The sequence below is a fragment of the Lissotriton vulgaris genome, chromosome 1_1, assembly GCF_964263255.1.
Source record: "Lissotriton vulgaris chromosome 1_1, aLisVul1.2, whole genome shotgun sequence".
Classification (NCBI taxonomy): Eukaryota; Metazoa; Chordata; class Amphibia; order Caudata; family Salamandridae; genus Lissotriton; species Lissotriton vulgaris.
In genome coordinates this window covers 690,578,949-690,600,860 of record NC_141685.1, presented here as the reverse complement: position 1 = coordinate 690,600,860, position 21,912 = coordinate 690,578,949, and the positions used below count along the sequence as shown (strand labels likewise).

The 21,912-nt window shown below is 41.4% G+C and overlaps 1 protein-coding gene across 1 annotated transcript in view; it reads right to left on the bottom strand.

The window, feature by feature from the left end:
* DPYD (dihydropyrimidine dehydrogenase) overlaps positions 1 to 21,912 on the bottom strand; it is a 3,292,815-nt gene that overhangs the window by 1,083,248 nt on the left and 2,187,655 nt on the right. The window lies entirely within an intron of this gene.

Genomic DNA, 21,912 nt, shown 5'->3' with positions numbered 1-21,912 from the left:
GATGAGTACTTCTGTTTTGTTGGTGTTTAGTTGTAGGCAGCTGTTTTTCATCCATTTGGTGACGGCTTCCATGCCTTCTAGAAAGTTGCGTCTGGCGGTGTTGGGCTCGTTGGATAGGGAGAGGATGAGCTGGGTGTCATCTGCATATGACACGATGTTGAGTCCGTAGGTTCTAACGATGGGGGCAAGTGGAGCCATGTAGACGTTGAAGAGCGTCGGGCTGAGGGAGGAGCCCTGGGGGACTCCGCAGGTGGTAGGTGTGGGGTCCGAGAGGAAAGGGGGGAGTCTGACCCGCTGCATCCTGCCGGAGAGGAAGGAGCAGATCCAGTCGAGGGCCTTGTCCTGGATTCCTGCATCATAGAGTCTGCGTATTAGGGTGCGTGGGAGACTGTGTCGAACGCCGCTGATAGGTCGAGGAGGATGAGGGCTACTGTTTCTCCTTTGTCCAGTAAGGTGCAGATGTCGTCTGTTGCGGCGTGGAGGGCGGTTTCCATACTGTGGTTTTTTCTGAAGCCGGATTGGGAGGAGTCGAGGATGTTGTGTTCTTCAATGAATGTGGCGAGTTGGCTGTTGATGGCTTTCTCGATGACTTTCGCTGGGAACAGGAGCAGGGAGATGGTTCTGTAGTTTTTGAGGTCGGTGGGGTCCGCTGAGGGTTTCTTTAGGAGGGGGTTGACCTCGGCGTGTTTCTAGTCGTCAGGGAACGAGGCGGTCGCCATGGAGCGGTTGATGGTTTGGCGGAGCATGGGTGTGATGTTGTTGGCGGCTCTGTTGAAGATGTGGTGGGGCAGGGGTCCGTGGGGGCCCATGAGTGGATTGACTTCATTGTCTTCAGTGTGTCTTCGGTGGTGAGGGCTGTCCAGTCATCAATCGAGGGTTTCCGGGTATCGGGGGGGTTGGTGAGGGTTCAGTGTGTTGGTTGTCTTTGTCGAAGTTGTCATAGATGCTCTTGATTTTGTGGTGGAAAAAGATGCTGAGTTTGTCGCAGAGTTCTTGTAAGGGAGGGATGTCGGTAGACTCGCTGGTGGGTTGGGCGAACTCCTTGATGATGCTGAAGAGTTCCTTGCTGTTGTGTGCGTGGGTGGAGATTCTGTCTTCAATCGCTTTTTTCCTCATTTCTCTGATGAGTTGATGGTGGGCATTGGTGGCGGCTCTAAAGTTGTTGTGGGCTTCTGTGGATTTGGTGTTTCTCCAGGCCTTTTCGAGGCGGCGGCATGTGCGCCTGGACTCTCGAAGTTCAGTGGTAAACCATCTGGCTTTCTTGGCACGGGTATTGTTGTTTTTCTTGAGGGGGGCTATGGTGTTGGTGCTGTCCGAGATCCATCTATGCAGACAACTCTCCGTTGTCTTTAAAAGGGATCCATAAGGTGTAAACTCTCCTACAATCAACACTCCACTTGAATTGTGAGCTCTGCTGTCTGTAGTGTTTGCTCACACAACAATGACAACATGTAAGCAGAGCAGCCTAGCTGCACAGGGCCTCCAATTGAGCGCGGTGCGTTGAGAGGCGTGGGGTGCATCAGCCTCGCTGCACAGGTGCGAACAAACTATATTGCAGTGATTATGTCCAGAGCACACAATATATATAAGTAGACTGGTCTGTCTGAAAATAACGATAGTAGGGGTAGACCGGACACAGCGTGTAGTCTTAAAGGGTTTTTATTCAACCACAGTGTTCCCCACTTGGTAATCACTGTAAATATAAATCAAGCCGACACGTGTTTCATCACAACATATGGCTGTGACTCTTCAGGGCTAGAAGAAAAATTAAATAGGTAAAAAAAGTTCAAAATATTATCAAAAAACAATAATAGTGGCCGAAGTGGAACACCCGTGACGTGGAAACCAACAGAAAAGGAGAGGGAATGGGAGGGGATAGGCGGACAGTGTCGTTTCTGTGTTCATCAGCAATGCTGTTGTTTATTGATCTCACAAAATTGTGTTTAGTGACAAAGGACTAATGTGTCGTGACTTTTGAAGCAAATAAGATAGTAGTAAGTAAATAGAACAAGCAACAACCTAAGTTCATAGGGTGCAGAGTGCACTGAAAAATACTATATTTGTAACATTAGGCATTAAGATAAACACGGTCAAATGTGACCCAATTTGCATAAAAATTCTCTTATATACTGTAAGTCTCTTGCTAAGTATAAGATTGAGTGGCTACTGTTTATACTTGGGGAGGATTATTTATGTAGCTGAAATTGATTAAACACACCAGGGTAAAAGAAAGCATAAAAGGGTAAACAGAACAACCTTGTACCTGTTCTGTACATTAATTATGTAAATGTCCATTGGTAACAGTAATTAGAATATCTTGTATTGTCCCAACTATGTAATAAATGTTGTCCCAAATTCAGAAAGGCTTCAATCAGTGGCTAAAATAGCAGTTTAAGCACTGCTCAATAACAAAATAAGTTTCTAGAAAAAACATCAATTCCAAGTTTGCAACGAGCGTAATGAAAGGAGCACTGTGCAAGTGAATAATCTTATGTAACAACCTTCGTCAGTTAAAAACAAGGACCCCATTAAGTCACGAATAACGTGACAACATTGATGGCATATCTTGCTCGTTAATAAGCAGAAAATACTTGTGTCAGTAGTCGCATACATATAGATACCAACGCGTTGATTCAAAGTTTCATTAATTCTGTTTACCTATGACCAGATCAGAATAAGGCGGAACAGAAACAAAATAAATTAAATAAATAATCGTCATCACAAAAGTCACTGTGTACATTAACGGTTTACCGTTCTTTCAACTAACGGGAAGAATCACCCGTTTTGAACCCAATAAATAAAAGGAATTACAAGGAAATTACACTAAACAGCTGTGAAATGGCGGGCGGTATAGGAGGTGAAAGCAGTTGGAACAATCTAAATGGAGTTTGTTATTACCTGACGAAATTCGTCAAAAGTCGGGTTCTGCAGAAAAAAACCACAAGGGAACATTTGCGTTAGCCTAGGTATTTGAAAATTGCTACAAGCACCATCATGAGAATACTAACGATTAAGAAAAGAGTATAGTGAGACTCACCGGGGGACCGGTGATAATTCCAACCCGGTCCTAATCGGGTCGTTTACGAAAAAACGGGGCGGCAACAGTAGAGTCGCCAGAACCCTTGTTTAGAGTTGCTTCGGAACTTGGCAAGCTGTGCAAGTTTAAAGAGGTAAAGGCTGGAAAATTAAAAACGAAGGAGAGTTTTAATACGGGTGAATATCCCTCGAGAACTTGGCAAGTTGTGCAAGTTTAAGGAGGTAAAGGCTAAAAAGTGGAAAACGAATGAAAGTTTTAATAAGGGTGACTATCCCTCGGGAATTATGATTGGGTAATGCACGATGGTCAGTTGTGGAGCCCGAGTCTTACCAGTGTGGCGCCTTCCTCATGGAGTGGAACGAGTCTCGGTTTCCGGATGCGGGAACACCGAATGTGGTTAAACCCGCCCCTTAAGAGTAAAAACAAATAAGGGGCTGGGTCGCCCACGAGGTGGCCGGTAGACAGAAAAGAGTTACTTCAAGAAGTAAAAGAGAGACCTCAGCCGAGTATGTGGCTGTCAGTAATAGGATTTCTACGTTTCACAGTTGCTAAATAATATAATTCACAAATGAAAGAATCAAAAAATTAGATTATTAAATTACCATGTTAATTTGACACAGTAAATATTCCTAAAGAGGTGGCTGTATATTGTGTTAGATGGGCAATAAGGTGGATAGGCCAACTGTGGCTAACACACCCATGCCATCGTAAGTGACCGAGATATTCAGCGGAAATCGGCACAAAAATCCCTTAAATGGGAAAGGGGGAGAAGAAAATGATAAGCAGAAAGTCCTAAGGAATCATCAATCTAATATAATTCTGTGATTAGCATAATTCTAATTCTGAGCATATATTATACCATCACAATTGTTGTCAATCTTATCTGATATGTAATAACACAAACATTCTCAGCGGAAATGTCTAGCTTTGAAATTGTGTGTTGTTCCAGTCTCCAGCATATTTTCTTTTGAGACATAGTGAACAAAAACCATACATTGTCATATTAAAGTGTTCATGTTAGACCCAGAACGTTGCTATTCAGGTGTCAGGACCTAAGAAAAAATGTAGTTCATCATCCATGTTCTGGCCTGTCCTAGTCGTATCCAGACGCATGATCCAAAGTGCTTCTTGTCTTCTAAGGCGTAGTTCTCTATTCCCACCTCTCACTGTTGTTCTCACAACGTCAATGCCATAGAAGGTGAAGGTTTTGACAATTCCTTGCAACGGACATGAAGCCATATGTATTGCCATAGGGTATCTAGTATCCTTTGTGGCATATGCCCTTGCGTGTTCCCTTATGCGTTCTCTGAGAGGTCTGATGGAGCTGCCCACATATCTGCTTTTGCATGCACATTCGATAATGTACACTGTGAATTTTGTATCACAATTGATATTTGTGTTGATGGTGTGTCTTTTTGATCTATGGTCAGTAAAGGACTTAATTCCATGGTGTGCCCATCTACACATCGAGCACATTCCACATTTATAGAATCCTTTAGATTTTTGGGTTAACCAATCTTCAGATCTTATGCCTTTGGGCACGGTCGGACTTAATCTGTTCTTCAAGTTGCGACCTCTGCGGAAGGTTATTTGTGTATGGGCGCCTATCAAGGTGGTTAGGGTTTTGTCAGCACTTAGGATCCCCCAATGTTTGTTGAAGCTTTTACGTATCACTGGACTGAGTTCATTGAAGTCCGTAATGAGTCTTACCGTTTGTTGATGTTCCAATCTAGGGACTTTGGGCATTAAGGTTGACTCTCTGCTTATCTTTCTGATTCGTTTGTCTGCTTTTGCAATGATCTGAGGTTTATAACCTCTATTGATGAACCTGGACTGCATTTCCCTCACGCAGATTTCAAATTCTTGTTGTTCACTGCAGTTTCTTCTGGCTCTAATAAATTCCCCATATGGGATTCCGTTGATCTGATGGATGGGATGTGAGCTATTGCTGTGGAGGACTGCATTGCATGCTGTGGATTTGCGAAAATGTTTGCTGTGTAGTGTATCATTCTTGACGTATAGTTCTATGTCAAGGAAAGTTACCTTTGTTGCACTGATATGTGAAGTGAATCGCATATTCATGTCATTGTTGTTCAGATATGCACAGAAATTCCCAAGTGTTTCTTCTGATCCTGACCATATTAGGAGACAATCGTCTATATAGCGACCCCAGTACACTATATTATCTATCCATTTTATGCCTTTTATGCTCCAGATCATTTCTGCCTCTAGAGCACCCATGTAGAGGTTCGCAAAAGAAGGGGAAAACCTTGAGCCCATGGCTACACCCCTTATCTGTTTGTACCATCTTTTATCAAAAAGGAAAAAGTTTTGGTTCAGTATAATGTCTATCATTGTCACCAACATTTTGGTATGTTCAAGCAGTGTAATAGATCTGGTGTTCAATGCTCTGGTGACTGCTGCTAGACCCAGATCCGATTCAATGGAGGTATATAATGATACCACATCCAAGGTCGCCATTAGTAGACCAGGTTGCCATGTAATATCCGCTAAGATGCTGAGAATATGTTTGGTATCTTGTAGGTATGATAGTAGTTTTTTTACCAAAGGATTGAGGAATTTGTCGACATATTGTGATAGTCTTTCAGTAGGACCACCAATCCCAGAGACTATTGGTCTCCCTGGTGGAAAAGCAGCTGGTTTGTGAATCTTGGGAAGAGTGTATAGCCAAGGGTAGGTTGGGCGTGTCACCTTAAGGTACAGATATTCACCCTCATTTATGAGGCCCGCATCCCTCCAGTCTCTTAGGTGGTTGTTGATTAGTATCCTCAGAGGACCCATGGGGTTACTAGCTATTGCTTCATAGCATGTGTTGTCTGAAAGTTGAGTTAGTATTTCTGCATTGTAGTCGGTTACATTCATGACTACTACATTTCCACCTTTGTCTGCTTCCCGAATAATTAGATCCTGGTCTTCACTCAATGCCTTTAGCGCAATTCTTTCATCTCTGGTTAGATTCCAGGTCAGTTAGTAAATCATTAAAGGAATTTGGGGGATCATCAAAGTCAGTGATGGATAGAAGTAGGTGGGAGGCCAGGACCTCTTGTATGCTGATGGAATTAGTAGTTGTATCAACTTGACTCACTGTGTTGGGGGTACTCACTGTGGGTGTGTCCCAAAAATGTTTTCTAAGTTTAAGGCCTCTGATGAATTTAAAGAGATCCTTTAATGATTTACTAACTGACCAAGAACTGAAAACAGACAATACCATAGACAGTGGCCTGAAAAATAAATCAAAATGGACACCCACATTACCGAGTGGCAATACTATTGACTTATTCTATAAATTGGTTCTAGATGATATCCTGAAATATGAGACCAGAAATAGCAGATATACAAAAAAAGATAATCTAACCAGAGATGAGAGAATTGCGCTAAAGGCATTGAGTGAAGACCAGGATCTAATTATTCGGGAAGCAGACAAAGGTGGAAATGTAGTAGTCATGAATGTAACCGACTACAATGCAGAAATACTAACTCAACTTTCAGACAACACATGCTATGAAGGGTACACAGACAAAATATCGATTTTTAAATATCGATATACAAAAATATCGAAGTTTAAATATCGATGGGACAAAATATCGAAGGTAAGTAATATCGACAGTCTTAATATCGATATTAGTATGATATCAGTAATATCGAAGTTGTAAATATCGATGTCAATAATATCGAAATTAATAACTTCGATGTTACTAATATCAATTTTTAAATAAATTTAGTGTATATTATATTGTATTTATTATGTTTTAATATTTATTTTTAATGTAATTTCATTTAATATTGTCTTTTACTACTGTAGCGGGTTGTGGGTTTGTAGGGGAATAGGGTGGGAAGTAATTTAATTATGTTAAATTAATTATTAATTAGTAGGAATTATTAATTAATTAATTGAGAAATAATTTTTAATTATTTTTAACTAATTGATTAATTGATGAATATATTCTGTAGCGGGTTATGGGTTTATAGGGGAATAGGGTGGGAAGTAATTTAATAATAATTAATTAATTGATATATGTTTGTACATATTTTAATTAATAATTAATTGGTAATTAATTTCTAATAATTAGTTAATTACTTAATATAGTTTTGTACATATTTATAATTATTAATTAGTTGGTAATTAATTAATATTAATTATTTAATTACATTAATTATAGTAATTTTTTTATATATAATGTATTGTTATTCTTAATTAATTAATTGGGAAAAATAATATTAATTATTAAATTAGATTAATTACAGCAAATGTGCTAATATATTTACTTTATTGTTATTGTTAATTAATAATTAATTGGTAATTAAATAGTATTAATTAATTTTGGGTAAAGGAGTATTTTTAGGGTTCAGGGTCAGTTTTCAGTTTTTGGGTAAAGGGGTATTTTTAGGGTTCAGGGTCAGTTTTCAGTTTTTGGGTAAAGGGGTATTTTTAGGGTTCAGGGTCAGTTTTCAGTTCATGGGTAAAGGGGTATTTTTAGGGTTCAGGGTCAGTTTTCAGTTTTTGGGTAAAGGGGTATTTTTAGGGTTCAGGGCCAGTTTTCAGTTGTTGGGTAAAGGGGTATTTTCAGGGTTCTGGGTCAGTTTTCAGTTTTTGGGTAAAGAGGTATTTTTAGGGTTCTGGGTCAGTTTTCAGTTTTTGGGTAAAGGGGTATTTTTAGGGTTTAGGGTCAGTTTTCAGTTTTTGGGTATAGGGGTATTTTTAGGGATAAGGGTCAGTTTTCAGTTTTTGGGTAAAGGGGTATTTTTAGGTTTCAGGGTCAGTTTTGGGTTTTTGGGGTACAGGGATATTTTTAGGGTTCAGGGTCAGTTTTGGGTTTTTGGGGTAAAGGCGTACAGGGTAAAAACAAAAAAATATTACATTAAATCAAATAAATTACATGAAAAAAATTAAAATTACATTACATTTTTAAGTGTTTTATTTATTTTAAATGTATATGTATTAGTTTTAATTTTGTTTTAATATTTTTATTTAATATTTGTAAAATTATATGTATTTTAAAATAATTTTTACATTATTATTAATACATTTAAAAAAAGGATATTTTTGATTCCGATATTTTTGTACTACGATATTATTTTTTCGATATTTTTGTACTTACCTTAATGAAGATAGGATTCCGATATTTTTGCTGTCGATATTTTTGCTCCGATATTTTTGCATTTCGATATTTTTTCTGTCGATATTATGTCAGACATTCGCTATGAAGCAATAGCTAGTAACCCCATGGGTCCTCTGCCGATACTAATCAACAACCACCTAAGAGACTGGAGGGATGCGGGCCTCATAAATGAGGGTGAATATCTGTACCTTAAGGTGACACGCCCAACCTACCCTTGGCTATACACTCTTCCCAAGATTCACAAACCAGCTGCTTTTCCACCAGGGAGACCGACAGTCTCTGGGATTGGTGGTCCTACTGAAACACTATCGCAATATGTCGACAAATTCCTCAATCCTTTGGTAAAAAACCTACCATCATACCTACAAGATACCAAACATATTCTCAGCATCTTAGCGGATATTACATGGCAACCTGGTTTACTAATGGCGACCTTGGATGTGGTATCATTATATACCTCCATTGAACCGGATCTGGGTCTAGCAGCAGTCACCAGAGAATTGAACACCAGATCTATTACACTGCTTGAACATACCAAAATGTTGGTGACAATGATGGACATTATACTGAACCAAAACTATTTCCTTTTTGATAAAAGATGGTACAAACAGATAAGGGGTGTAGCCATGGGCTCAAGGTTTTCCCCTTCTTTTGCGAACCTCTACATGGGTGCTCTAGAGGCAGAAATGATCTGGAGCATAAAAGGCACAAAATGGATAGATAATATAGTGTACTGGGGTCGCTATATAGACGATTGTCTCCTAATATGGTCAGGATCAGAAGAAACACTTGGGAATTTCTGTGCATATCTGAACAACAATGACATGAATATGCGATTCACTTCACATATCAGTGCAACAAAGGTAACTTTCCTTGACATAGAACTATACGTCAAGAATGATACACTACACAGCAAACTTTTTCGCAAATCCACAGCATGCAATGCAGTCCTCCACAGCAATAGCTCACATCCCATCCATCAGATCAACGGAATCCCATATGGGGAATTTATTAGAGCCAGAAGAAACTGCAGTGAACAACAAGAATTTGAAATCTGCGTGAGGGAAATGCAGTCCAGGTTCATCAATAGAGGTTATAAACCTCAGATCATTGCAAAAGCAGACAAACGAATCAGAAAGATAAGCAGAGAGTCAACCTTAATGCCCAAAGTCCCTAGATTGGAACATCAACAACCGGTAAGACTCATTACGGACTTCAATGAACTCAGTCCAGTGATACGTAAAAGCTTCAACAAACATTGGGGGATCCTAAGTGCTGACAAAACCCTAACCACCATGATAGGCGCCCATACACAAATAACCTTCCGCAGAGGTCGCAACTTGAAGAACAGATTAAGTCCGACCGTGCCCAAAGGCATAAGATCTGAAGATTGGTTAACCCAAAAATCTAAAGGATTCTATAAATGTGGAATGTGCTCGATGTGTAGATGGGCACACCATGGAATTAAGTCCTTTACTGACCATAGATCAAAAAAACACACCATCAACACAAATATCAATTGTGATACAAAATTCACAGTGTACATTATCGAATGTGCATGCAAAAGCAGATATGTGGGCAGCTCCATCAGACCTCTCAGAGAACGCATAAGGGAACACGCAAGGGCATATGCCACAAAGGATACTAGATACCCTATGGCAATACATATGGCTTCATGTCCGTTGCAAGGTATTGTCAAAACCTTCACCTTCTATGGCATTGACGTTGTGAGAACAACAGTGAGAGGTGGGAATAGAGAACTACGCCTTAGAAGACCAGAAGCACTTTGGATCATGCGTCTGGATACGACTAGGACAGGCCAGAACACGGATGATGAACTACATTTTTTCTTAGGTCCTGACACCTGAATAGCAACGTTCTGGGTCTAACATGAACACTTTAATATGACAATGTATGGTTTTTGTCCACTATGTCTCAAAAGAAAATATGCTGGAGACTGGAACAACACACAATTTCAAAGCCAGACATTTCCGCTGAGAATGTTTGTGTTATTACATATCAGATAAGATTGACCACAATTGTGATGGTATAATATATGCTCAGAATTAGAATTATGCTAATCACAGAATTATATTAGATTGATGATTCCTTAGGACTTTCTGCTTATCATTTTCTTCTCCCCCTTTCCCATTTAAGGGATTTTTGTGCCGATTTCCGCTGAATATCTCGGTCACTTACGATGGCATGGGTGTGTTAGCCACAGTTGGTCTATCCACCTTATTGCCCATCTAACACAATATACAGCCACCTCTTTAGGAATATTTACTGTGTCAAATTAACATGGTAATTTAATAATCTAATTTTTTGATTCTTTCATTTGTGAATCATATTATTTAGCAACTGTGAAACGTAGAAATCCTATTACCGACAGCCACATACTCTGCGGAGGTCTCTCTTTTACTTCTTGAAGTAACTCTTTTCTGTCTACCGGCCACCTCGTGGGCGACCCAGCCCCTTTTTTGTTTTTACTCTTAAGGAGCGGGTTTAACCACATTCGGTGTTCCCGCATCCGTAAACCGAGACTCGTTCCACTCCACGAGGAAGGCGCCACACTGGTAAGACTCGGGCTCTACAACTGACCATCGTGCAATACCCAATCATAATTCCCGAGGGATAGTCACCCTTATTAAAACTTTCATTCGTTTTCCACTTTTCAGCCTTTAGCTCCTTAAACTTGCACAACTTGCCAAGTTCTCGAGGGATATTAACCCGTATTAAAACTCTCCTTAGTTTTTCATTTTCCAGCCTTTACCTCTTTAAACTTGCACAACTTGCCAAGCTCTGAAGCAACTCTAAACAAGGGTTCTGGCGACTCTACTGTTGCCGCCCCGTTTTTTCGTAAACCACCCAATTAGGACCGGGTTGGAATTATCACCGGTCCGCCGGTGAGTCTCACTATACTCTTTTCCTAATCGTTAGTATTCTCATGATGGTGCTTGTAGCAATTTTCAAATACCTAGGCTAACGCAAATGTTCCCTTGTGACTTTTTTTCTGCAGAACCAGACTTTTGACGAATTTCGTCAGGTAATAACAAACTCCATTTAGATTGTTCCAATTGCTTTCACCTTCTATACCGCCCGCCATTTCACAGCTGTTTAGTGTAATTTCCTTTTAATTCCTTTTATTTATTGGGTTCAAAACGGGTGATTCTTCCCGTTAGTTGAAAGAACGGTAAACCGTTAATGTACACAGTGACTTTTGCAATGACGATTATTTATTTAATTTATTTTGTTTCCGTTCCGCCTTATTCTGATCTGGTCATAGGTAAACAGAATTAATGAAACTTTGAATCAATGCGTTGGTATCTATATGTATGCGACTACTGACACAAGTATTTTCTGCTTATTAACGAGCAAGATATGCCATCAATGTTGTCACGTTATTCGTGACTTAATGGGGTCCTTGTTTTTAACTGATGAAGGTTGTTACATAAGATTATTCACTTGCACAGTGCTCCTTTCATTAAGCTCGTTGCAAACTTGGAATAGATGTTTTTTCTAGAAACTTATTTTGTTATTGAGCAGTGCTTAAAGTGCTATTTTAGCCACTGATTGAAGCCTTTCTGAATTTGGGACAACATTTATTACATAGTTGGGACAATACAAGATATTCTAATTACTGTTACCAACGGACATTTACATAATTACTGTACAGAACAGGTACAAGGTTGTTCTGTTTACCCTTTTGTGCCTTCTTTTACCCTGATGTGTTTAATCAATTTGAGCTACATAAATAATCCTCCACAAGTATAAACAGTAGCCACTCAATCTTATACTTAGCAAGAGACTTACAGTATATAAGAGAATTTTTATGCAAATAGGGTCGCATTTGACCGTGTTTATGTTAATGTCTAATGTTACAATTATAGTATTTTTCAGTGCACTCTGCACCCTATGAACTTAGGTTGTTGCTTGTTCTATTTACTTACTACTGTCTTATTCGCTTCAAAAGTCACGACACATTGGTCCTTTGTCACTAAACACAATTTTGTGAGATCAATACACAACAGCATTGCTGATGAACACAGAAATGACACTGTCCGCCTATCCCCTCCCATTCCCTCTCCTTTTCTGTTGGTTTCCACGTCACGGGTGTTCCACTTCCGCCACTATTATTGTTTTTTGATAATATTTTTTTTTTTACCTATTTAATTTTTCTTCTAGCCCTGAAGAGTCACAGTCATATATTGTGATGAAACACGTGTCGGCTTGATTTATATTTACAGTGATTCCCAAGTGGGGAACACTGTGGTTGAATAAAAACCCTTTAAGACTGCACGCTGTGTCCGGTCTATCCCTACTATCGTTATTTTCAGACAGACCAGTCTACTTATATATATTGTGTGCTCTGGACATAATCACATAAGCTTAAAGCGAAGAAGGTCCTTGGTCTTTCTTCCTTCGCAGAGGTTAAGGTTTTCCTCTGACCAAGAAGCACCTAATAAAACAATCGATTTGAACATTACCCTACCGTAACAAGTTGTGCACCATTTTTTCTGAAACACTTAAAAAACCTTTTCGCTGATCGCAAACTATATTGCAGTGAATAATGATGTGATCTCTGACCTCATTCAGTCTCATCTCTGTCTCATTTTAAAGACGTGCTGGACCATACTGTAGGCATGAGTCAGCAGGCAGCGCTGCCCTACAGATACCTCTTCAGCACGGTGCTGCGAGAGGGCTGGGTTGCATCAGCCAGACTGCCGATGTGTGAATAAGCGATATTGTCATGTGTTATGATGTGATCTTTCACCTCATTCAGTCACATCTCTTCCTCATTTTAAAGACCAGCTGTACCATAAGTTAGGCCTGAGCCTATGGCAGCGATGCCCTACAGAAACCTGTTGAGGGCAGTTCTCTGAGAGGGGTGGAGTGCATCACCCTGAGTGTGCACGTGCGAAAAAGCGATGTTGCCGTCAATAATGATGTGATTTCTGACCTCATTCAGTCCCATTGGTCTAATTTTAAGGACCTGCTGGACTGTACTGTAGACCTGAGCCAGCGGGCAGCGCTGCCCTACAGACACCTGGAGTTGGCATTTAGGACACTGTAATGACCTCCTTACTGAGTGTACATGCACACAGGCTCCCGCCACAGCATTACAGGCGAATATTATGCTTCTAGCATGTGCTCTATTCCTTTCTATGTAAACCTTGCATAACATATTTATATTTAACCTTGTGTATTCTTGCGCACTCCTCTTTGAACCACGATTATCACTAACAGTTGGTTGATCATACTTCAAAAACAAAGGATGCACTCAACTCCTATTTTCTATAAAGCTTGAAATAAACCTTCATTTACCTCCAGACATTTCCACCATTAAATTATTTCTCCCTTTAAAGAAATTCCATTGATTGATTCAAAATGGGCTGAGTGGGAGCTCTCCCCGCAATGATGCCCTGAGCATTCTAACAACTTCCATGGCAATATCAAGACACCGTTCCATTTTTGAGACCTAGTCTATCATAGAAACGTACCCAGGACTCAGAACTTGCACCATACCGTCATGGGACACACCAGTGGTGGCAGGTGAGCAGTGAAGCCTCAGTGTGCAAGACCTACAATTGAGCACAGTGCAGGGGAAGGGTTTGGGGTGCAGCACCCTGGGTGCACAGGTTCATGCAAGCGATTTTCCCATAGCTAATAATGTAGGACTACATTATCAAAGAACGGCGATAACCTTATCACCACTTTAGAGACAGGAAACTGCAGCTAAAGCGATGATAACGGGTTGATAATATGCCCTTGAGAATTCCCATTGAATCCCAGGTTCACACCAAAACCTGAGTTTCTAAGGGAATTCACAAGGGCATATTATGAACCTCTTATTGCCGCTTTAGCTGCAGTTTTCTGCCGCTAAAGCGGCGATAATGTTATCGCCCTTCCTTCATAATATGGCCCATAATCTCTGGCTTCATGTATTGAATTTTAAGGACTTCTTAAACCACACTCTTTCTCGCAGACCCCAGCGTCCTACACAAATGGGTGACAGAGGGTAAACACTTAGGGCTGAGTGCAATAGGCCGACGCTCTGTCTCCTCCTCCCCCTCTTTTTAACTCTACTTCCCATTGTCCCTTCCACCCACTCCCGCTCCCTTCCATTTTCCCTATAGTCCTTTCATTCAAACTAGCTTTCTCTACCTCTTCCACATAGCACACATATTTTGTCTTGCAGGTTTCCTTCGATGCTTCCACTGAAGTCCAACCCACATTTTTCATTATACTGTTCTATTAAAGTTACATTTCTATTTATTTCTGTTTTAATAAATGTTACTTTTAAATAAATACCTGAGTGTATAGGTTTCCTTTATCTGACAACACTTATCTATTATTTATTGTGACATTCATCTGTTTATAGGAGATTTTAAGCACAACATTATTTAATATGGTGCACCTACAAAACATAATCTAACTAACTGTTAGACAAATGAAGTCCGGGTAATTGTTCGACTGCAAACGTTTTATGAGTGTATCACTTTATAACAGCATAAGTACTGACCGTGTGATTACAGAACAAATAAGGCACTGCCTAGGACCACCAAGGCTTCAGGGACTGCCGAGGACCACCCTGCATATTTAAATAAAGACCTGGAGTACGACGATCCCCGAACTTAACTTGGCCTCGAACTCCCCGAACCATTATTAAACAATACCCGGGAAGGTGGCCCTCTCCTAGACTATAAAACGTCTCTGTCCCCTTCTGCGCCCAAATCACATGTGACATTAAGATCCCCAATCCTACAGAGACCCCGCAATATAATAATTGGATTGGCCACGGAACATTTCCCACCAGAGGCCTCATTTAAAAGAACAGGTGAGACCCCGCTTTTTTTTCTATCCATTTTTACCAATCACATCCCCTCTATTACAGCGATACGAGTTTTCCTCCTCTTGCTTCAAGTAGTCAAACAAGTATTTGCTATCACAGGCAACTTTTAGTTTGATGCCTGCGCATATTCTCTGTCCCAGTCCAACCCTAAATTCTGCATATATTGTTGATATTACTTAATGTATTTTTCAGTACTGAGTTGTATGACGGGAGGTGCAATACCTTGGCTGACTCTTTACCAGCTCTTCTAGCTTTTCAGAGGTGCTGGCTGTAGGGAAGCCATCATATTTCCCCAGGGGCCTCTTGATGACAGAGGGGAAAGCAAACAGAGAGGATGGAGCGCTGTGTACATTAAGAGCAAAAGGAGTACACAACTCTTCAAATTAACCTCAAGAGAGGGCGCGAGCAGCAGGCACTGGCGTTCGAAAGCCCATGTACGATTTGCCTGCTCTGTGCTCGTCAGTGGGCAATTCTTTATCGATCCCGGTCAGACACTGCTGTTTCACGTTTTGTGAAACGTTTCACTGCGTGGGCTTCACTAACTACTTCCTGGCTATTTAATTCGGAGACAGGATTGTGGGCTTTCCAAAACGCAGAGAAGTAGAGAGGGCCATCTCCACCCCCAACCCTGCCCCGCTCCCTTTCCGAAAATGCTTTTATTTTCAAAATACCCCAAAAGTAGCTCTACAGTTGGTGCCTGTTAAGAAAACAAAATCATTACTTACTGAAATTTGGTGTAAAAGAGAGGCCTGCTGCTGCGCTACACGCTACTTGCTTCTTTAGTCGACTAAGCACTGCAGCAGCGCAATAAGCTGGGGAAGTGAAATGTGCGGACACTGCTCTGCATTGGTCCGACTCGGGAGGCAACACTTGACAATTCAACGTGGTCAAGAAGGAACAGGGTGGGGTTAAAATCCATTGCTAAGCACCGGCACAAATTAAGTTCCGGAGGTGGGCACACCGAGACAGTGTAGGAGCCGGCCCTGGGGTGTGGCGGACCCCAGGGCCCTCGAGGGCTCCAGGAGGGTGGCCGCGTGAGCCCCTCCCGCAATGTACAAAGGTGATGGTCCATGGTGCTTGGGGGGGCCTTTGAGCCCCCCACCCATTTTCTAGTGAAACCCCGGGGGTGGCGATCCCCGGGGCTGGGGGGGCCTTTGAGCCCCCCCACCCATCTATTTTGTAGCCCCAGGGGGGGTGGTCCCTGGGGCTAGGGGAGCTGTGAGCCCCCACACATATTTCATAAAAGCCCAGGGGTGTGGTGGTCCCCGGGGCTGCAGTGCCCCTCTGGGCCCCTACTACATTAAATATTTTTGCCTCCGGGATTTGGCCACCCCAGGGCCTAATTATTAAAGAAGTGCAGGAGCCCGCGCATAGCTTTTTTTTTCACGGCAGGATCTGCACACCCTGCGCGGATTTAGCTTTTTTTTTAAATTTATTTATTTTGCCCTGGGGTCCTTGTGGAACTGCCTAAGCAGGACTAGGGGGTCAGGGAGTTTCTACCTCGCCCCCTTTTTACGTTTTGTGAACTTGTTGCACTGATTTCTTGAGCCTCACTTCTACCAAGGCACAAAATGGCTGCCAACACTTCCTGGTTTGGAGTGTTGGCAGCCAGTTGACAGCCAATTAGCATGCAGCTTGTGATCAGGAGGGTGCGCGGAGGGTGCGCGCAGGGTGCACACAGGTTGCGGGGATCCACTCCGGACACAGATATATAAGTGATTTTACTTTTGATTTTCTCAGCAACTACTGAGCAGATTTACACCATTTAACAAAAAGGCACAAGTCTGAACAAAGTACTAGCTCTTTGCCAAATTTGGTGTAATTTTGTTCTGCAGTTCGAGCTGTAGCTGCGGCTAAAGGTTCCTATGGAAAATTGCATGGGGAAAACATGTTTTGGGACGCCCTTTTTTCTCGGCCCCCGCTTTATGAATCACCCTGAGACTTTCAGGATTGGCAAAGATTCATCAACCGGTGCCAAAGTTATTGCAAATAGAATGTTGCGGATTTCCTATGGAAAAGGTCCTAACTATAACTACCTACTGGCACCTGCCAGTAGGTAATATATACACACACACATGTTACCTACTGGTTACAATTAAGACCTAGTTTCCATAGAAAAAGCATTTTTGAGTTGCCTATATTTTTGGCACTGTTTGACGAATTATCGCGAAATTTACCATAAAAGTGTGCTTGTGATTCTTGTGCATGCAAAGTTTCGGGCTGATCTGTCAAGCAGGGGCAGAGAAAAAGGCAGGATAAAAATAGTGCATTTCCCCACTAATTCCTATAGTAATTTTAGACATGACCACAGTGGTGGCCACAACTTAGTGGGGTTGGAGGGGCGGGGGGCTGGAGGGGCCGGGGTGGAGGTATAAAAAAATCATTAAAAAACACTTATCTGCATGCGGGCTGCCACCTCTCGGTCCTCTTCGCCCACTACCACGTGCACGAATCAGGAACAGGAAGCACCCAGGCTTCCAGACTCCCATAGCCAATCAGGAGACTGCTGACCAGTGCTGTGATGGGTCGAAGCACCTTGGTTCAGTGCTCAGAGAGGGACCGGGAGCCTGGGCATCTTCTTCACCCAGGCTGTAGTACAGCCTGGATGAAGAACATGCAAAGTGCGCAGGACTGTTTTGATTGGCCAGAGACGGCTGGACAAACAGTCCTATGCAATTAAGTGTGTGCCTACCACTCCTCCCATGTTTCTGTTATAGGCCACCCCACCCCTAACCAGGCAAGCCATGGAAAAATAAAATGATAATAACCACTGGTATTATAATTTTATTTTTCCTTTTTTAACTGCTCTCAGAGCAGAGGGGCAATGCTCCTCCACCCCGCCCCCTGCATGGCCACAGTCTGAATCAATGAACGGAATTACATCAAATTTAGCAGAAAGGTAGCTGTTGGTACAAAAAGTGATGTTTTGTAAATTGGTGCAAATCCCCTTAGTAGTGTGGGAGAGATTACAGAAAAAACTAATTTTGATATCTAGGGATGCACAGGCTCCACAAAGTCTATGCAAACCCTCTTAATCTTGTGCTGAGATCTGATTGGCTGTAAACAGGGAGTCCCAGAAAAAAGAATACAAAAAAATAAAATATGATAGAGTAGAAATGCCCAGACATCTCTGCTCTTTGGGACACCACCTGGGCAAGAAAGCTTGTTTTGTTATATTTGCCAAAACTCATGGCGGATCCGCAACTATGGCAAAAAAAAAGCACAGGCACATGCGCTTGCTTTGAAATAGCCGCTGGGAGGGCCAGGTCCCGGGTGCATTGTTTAAAAGACGGAGAGGGTGCCCGGGGACAACTACCTCCCTGGGCTTTTATTTCTTTTTTAAAAGGGGGAGCACACAAGGTCCCCTCCATGGTTTCTATAAACCCTGGGGGCCACCACCTCCCCAAGGCTATTAAAACATTGATGTGGCAGCACTCCCTGGGGCTAAAAAACACTGAATGGAGGGGCCACCACCTCCCTGGGGCAAAGGTGGGGCCACACAGACCCCCTCCTACAACCAAAAATGGCCCTATGGACTGCCATCCCCTAGGGACGACTCCTGCTATGTCCAGGGTCCCCACCCCCTGGACATAGCTGTTTGATTTTGCTTGACGGGAGCTCAGCTGACAGTTCCTACCAAGCTAAACCAAACACTCCCGTTCCAGCAGGTGGGGGCTGTCAAATTGCTCTTACCTGCTGGAAGCAGAGGTTTCAACTCTTTCCCTGCATGCAGACCTACAGGCAGGGAACAAGATGAAATTATTGTTCCTGCACATATGAAGCTGCATTTCCAGCAGCTTCCTGCGTGCATGAGGCAGGGAGCCGGCTGGGTCTGCGGGGGCTTTGAGGATCCCGCTGCGGTCCTGGGTGAATGAACAAAAGGGAGCAGGAAGAGTTAGAATTAAGGTCTGAAACAAACAGAAAATCGCAAAGGTAAGGGTCAGAAATAAGGAAAAAGAGGCAGAATAAAGGTCAATAATTAGCAGAAAGAGGCATGATAAAGGTAATAAACAAGCAGAAAGAGCGTATGTTAAAAGTGAGTAACTAGCCGAATGAAGGTCAGGAAAGAGCAGATAGAGGAAGAATAAAGGTCAGCAATGAGCAGAAAGAGGCAAAATAAAGGTAAGAAAGTGGCAGAAAAGTCAGAATAAATGTTGAAACAAGCAGAAAGATGAAGAATTAAGGTCAGAAAGAGGCAGAATAAAGGTGAGAAACAAGCATATTTGGAATATTTTATATATTTTACAGGCCCCTCTTAAATATGGACATATCACTTGGTTACTTTAAGGGCTTTTTCCAAATGGTTCGTTTGAGGGATCAACTCTTGTGGCCAGTAAACTGAGGCTCACTCCTAAAAGTACACATAATCTACTTTTGCATTATTATTTGTCTTGCAATTTCTTTTGACATATTTAATGTTTTGGAATTTAACAAAGCTTTCCTAATTTATGTAGGACAATCTTTGTAATTTCGTACAGTCTTATCTGAACTCGACATTATGGGCCAGATGTATCAATATTGGGTTTTGCGATTCCATAATAGGGAATTTTACCGATTCGCTATTATGGAATCGCAAAATAATAATTGCGATTCCTACATATTTCTTAATTGCGAAAAGCAAATTGCGATTCACTAATAAGGAATACCTTCCAATTAATTCCTATGGGCCTAGAGGCGAATGCAATTTCCAGGGTGATAGGGGGGCAAAAAGGCCACCCTGTTGCACCCCCTAAAAGGTTAGCATGACCGTGTGGTGCACATACATGCCCTAAAGACATGTATGTACGCCACAGATGGCACCTTGAAAAATGCAACTTGAAGTTGGTGGTAATTTGCAATTCCTTAAAGGCAGGTCGATTTTTTTTTTACTTCCTGCATTTCATTTAAGGAATCGCAAATTGCGATTCCTTAATTGCATCCGAAAAATCGGGAATCTCAATTTTTGCGATTCCCTATTTTGCAAATGCTTTTTGGGATGATACATCCTGAAAGGCTTTTTTTCCATTCGCAAACGGGCTGATTCTGGCAATCGGCCCATTTGTAAATGGGAAAAATGCTTGATACATCTGGCCCTTAGGTTCTTATTAACAGAGACACGATTTTAATGACATTGTCTTTATGAGATATAGCCTTTTGAAAATACACAGCACTTCTGAAGTTAGCAAGTAGCATGGAAATCCACCCGATCCATATATGAAAAGTAAAGAATTTCTTTTGTAAAGGTAAACATTTTTTTTCATTATCAATTGTACCCTTCTTGTAATCTGTTCTGCAGAATAATGTGAGTACATATTATATATCTCAAAGTTTAAGACATATGCTGTCAGTTGCTATGGAAACTAAGGGTTCTTTAGAACAGCAAACAAACCTATTGATACACATGTGCATGCTATTCTTAAATAACCCCTAGCTTCCATATTTGACTTTACTAAGAAAGCAGCAAAATTATGCACCCTTCAACACTGTATCAAATGTCCTCGCACCACTTGATTAATTCATATTTGTCAAATACAAGAAACCTCACATGGGGTCGTTTGAGAATGTTGTGATGTAATTGCTCAGAATATTGTCTTTTATGAATTTATAGCAGGCACTTAACTAAAAATTGCAATGTGGTTTTGTCCGTGCTATAGCTTCATATCTATCGAGGTATAGGTTCGAGACGCAGAGAAAGCCAATAACAAGAAACGATCTATTAACAACTGGTATAAACCGAGTCAGAATAACCATAATATTATTACAATATTTCACACAATGAGGCTGGAATGCTTTAATTACCAAGGAAAAAATTGGAAGATAACAATGGAAAGTTGGAAAAGAATTTCTATGCCAGACATCATTTACCTTCTGCAACTCCTTTATGACGATAACAGTTCAATGCTTTAATAGCATTCTAGTCCACCTGCTACTGGTTTTTAAAGGTCGGAGTTGCATGCCCCTGCATGTATGTCCCCTTTTCCTGCTTGCTTTTCACCTGACGACTTTTGCTTTCAGCAAACAAAGTCTCTGGGTGGAAAAACTCCTGAGACCTTGTATTCTTGCACTCCTTGAGATAGGGTTGGTTAGTTCCATTACTGGCCCCATCGTGACTACCAGGACTGTTTGATTGAGGTCCTTCTGCCTTTCACAGGAAGACACGTCCAAAGAACTTATACCACAGGAAACTCTCTCCCAGAACCAGCCTAGAGTTGTTTGAGAATGGATACCGAATATTATATATTGACAAAATCTGCCTTTTTACTGAGTTCAACAAAAGTGTAAAAGCAGCATAGAAAGTGGAGTAATAGCGACAAAAGTAATGGATGAGAAAAGGAAAGCACTGGTTGAAAAAACGGATTGTAATGATTCTCCAGTGCCCGAAAAGATACGTTTATTTTACTACTGATTTGATCCTCAAGGTAAAAGAGAAGGGGTCCACTGTAGGTATGAATCAGTGGATCTACTCACATGTAGATCGACTCCCACACCTAGATATGAGTTTCCACGTTTTTGCTATTTATCATTTGCAAGTGGGGACTTAGTGGAGCCTCCACAACTCACAATGAGGGAGTTGAGAGAGCGCAAACTGAACAAAATGTATGAGTGCACCAGAGTTGCAAGTAGTACGCACAAATCATAAAGAGAAATGCTAGGAGTGCTGAAAATATATTCACCTATACCTTGAAATGTGTAGTTAATCTAGAGATTTCATATAGAAGTGGAACTAATGCAAACATGTGTGAAAATGTATACCTTTATTAGACGTGATTAATCAGGATCCATGTTATGTAGCAGCTAATGTGAAAATGTCATGCTGTAAGGCATTGAAGGGAACGGGCCTTATGGCTAGGCCAGAAGGGTTTAGAAACATAGATTGCTTTGCATAGACATGGATTGCACTA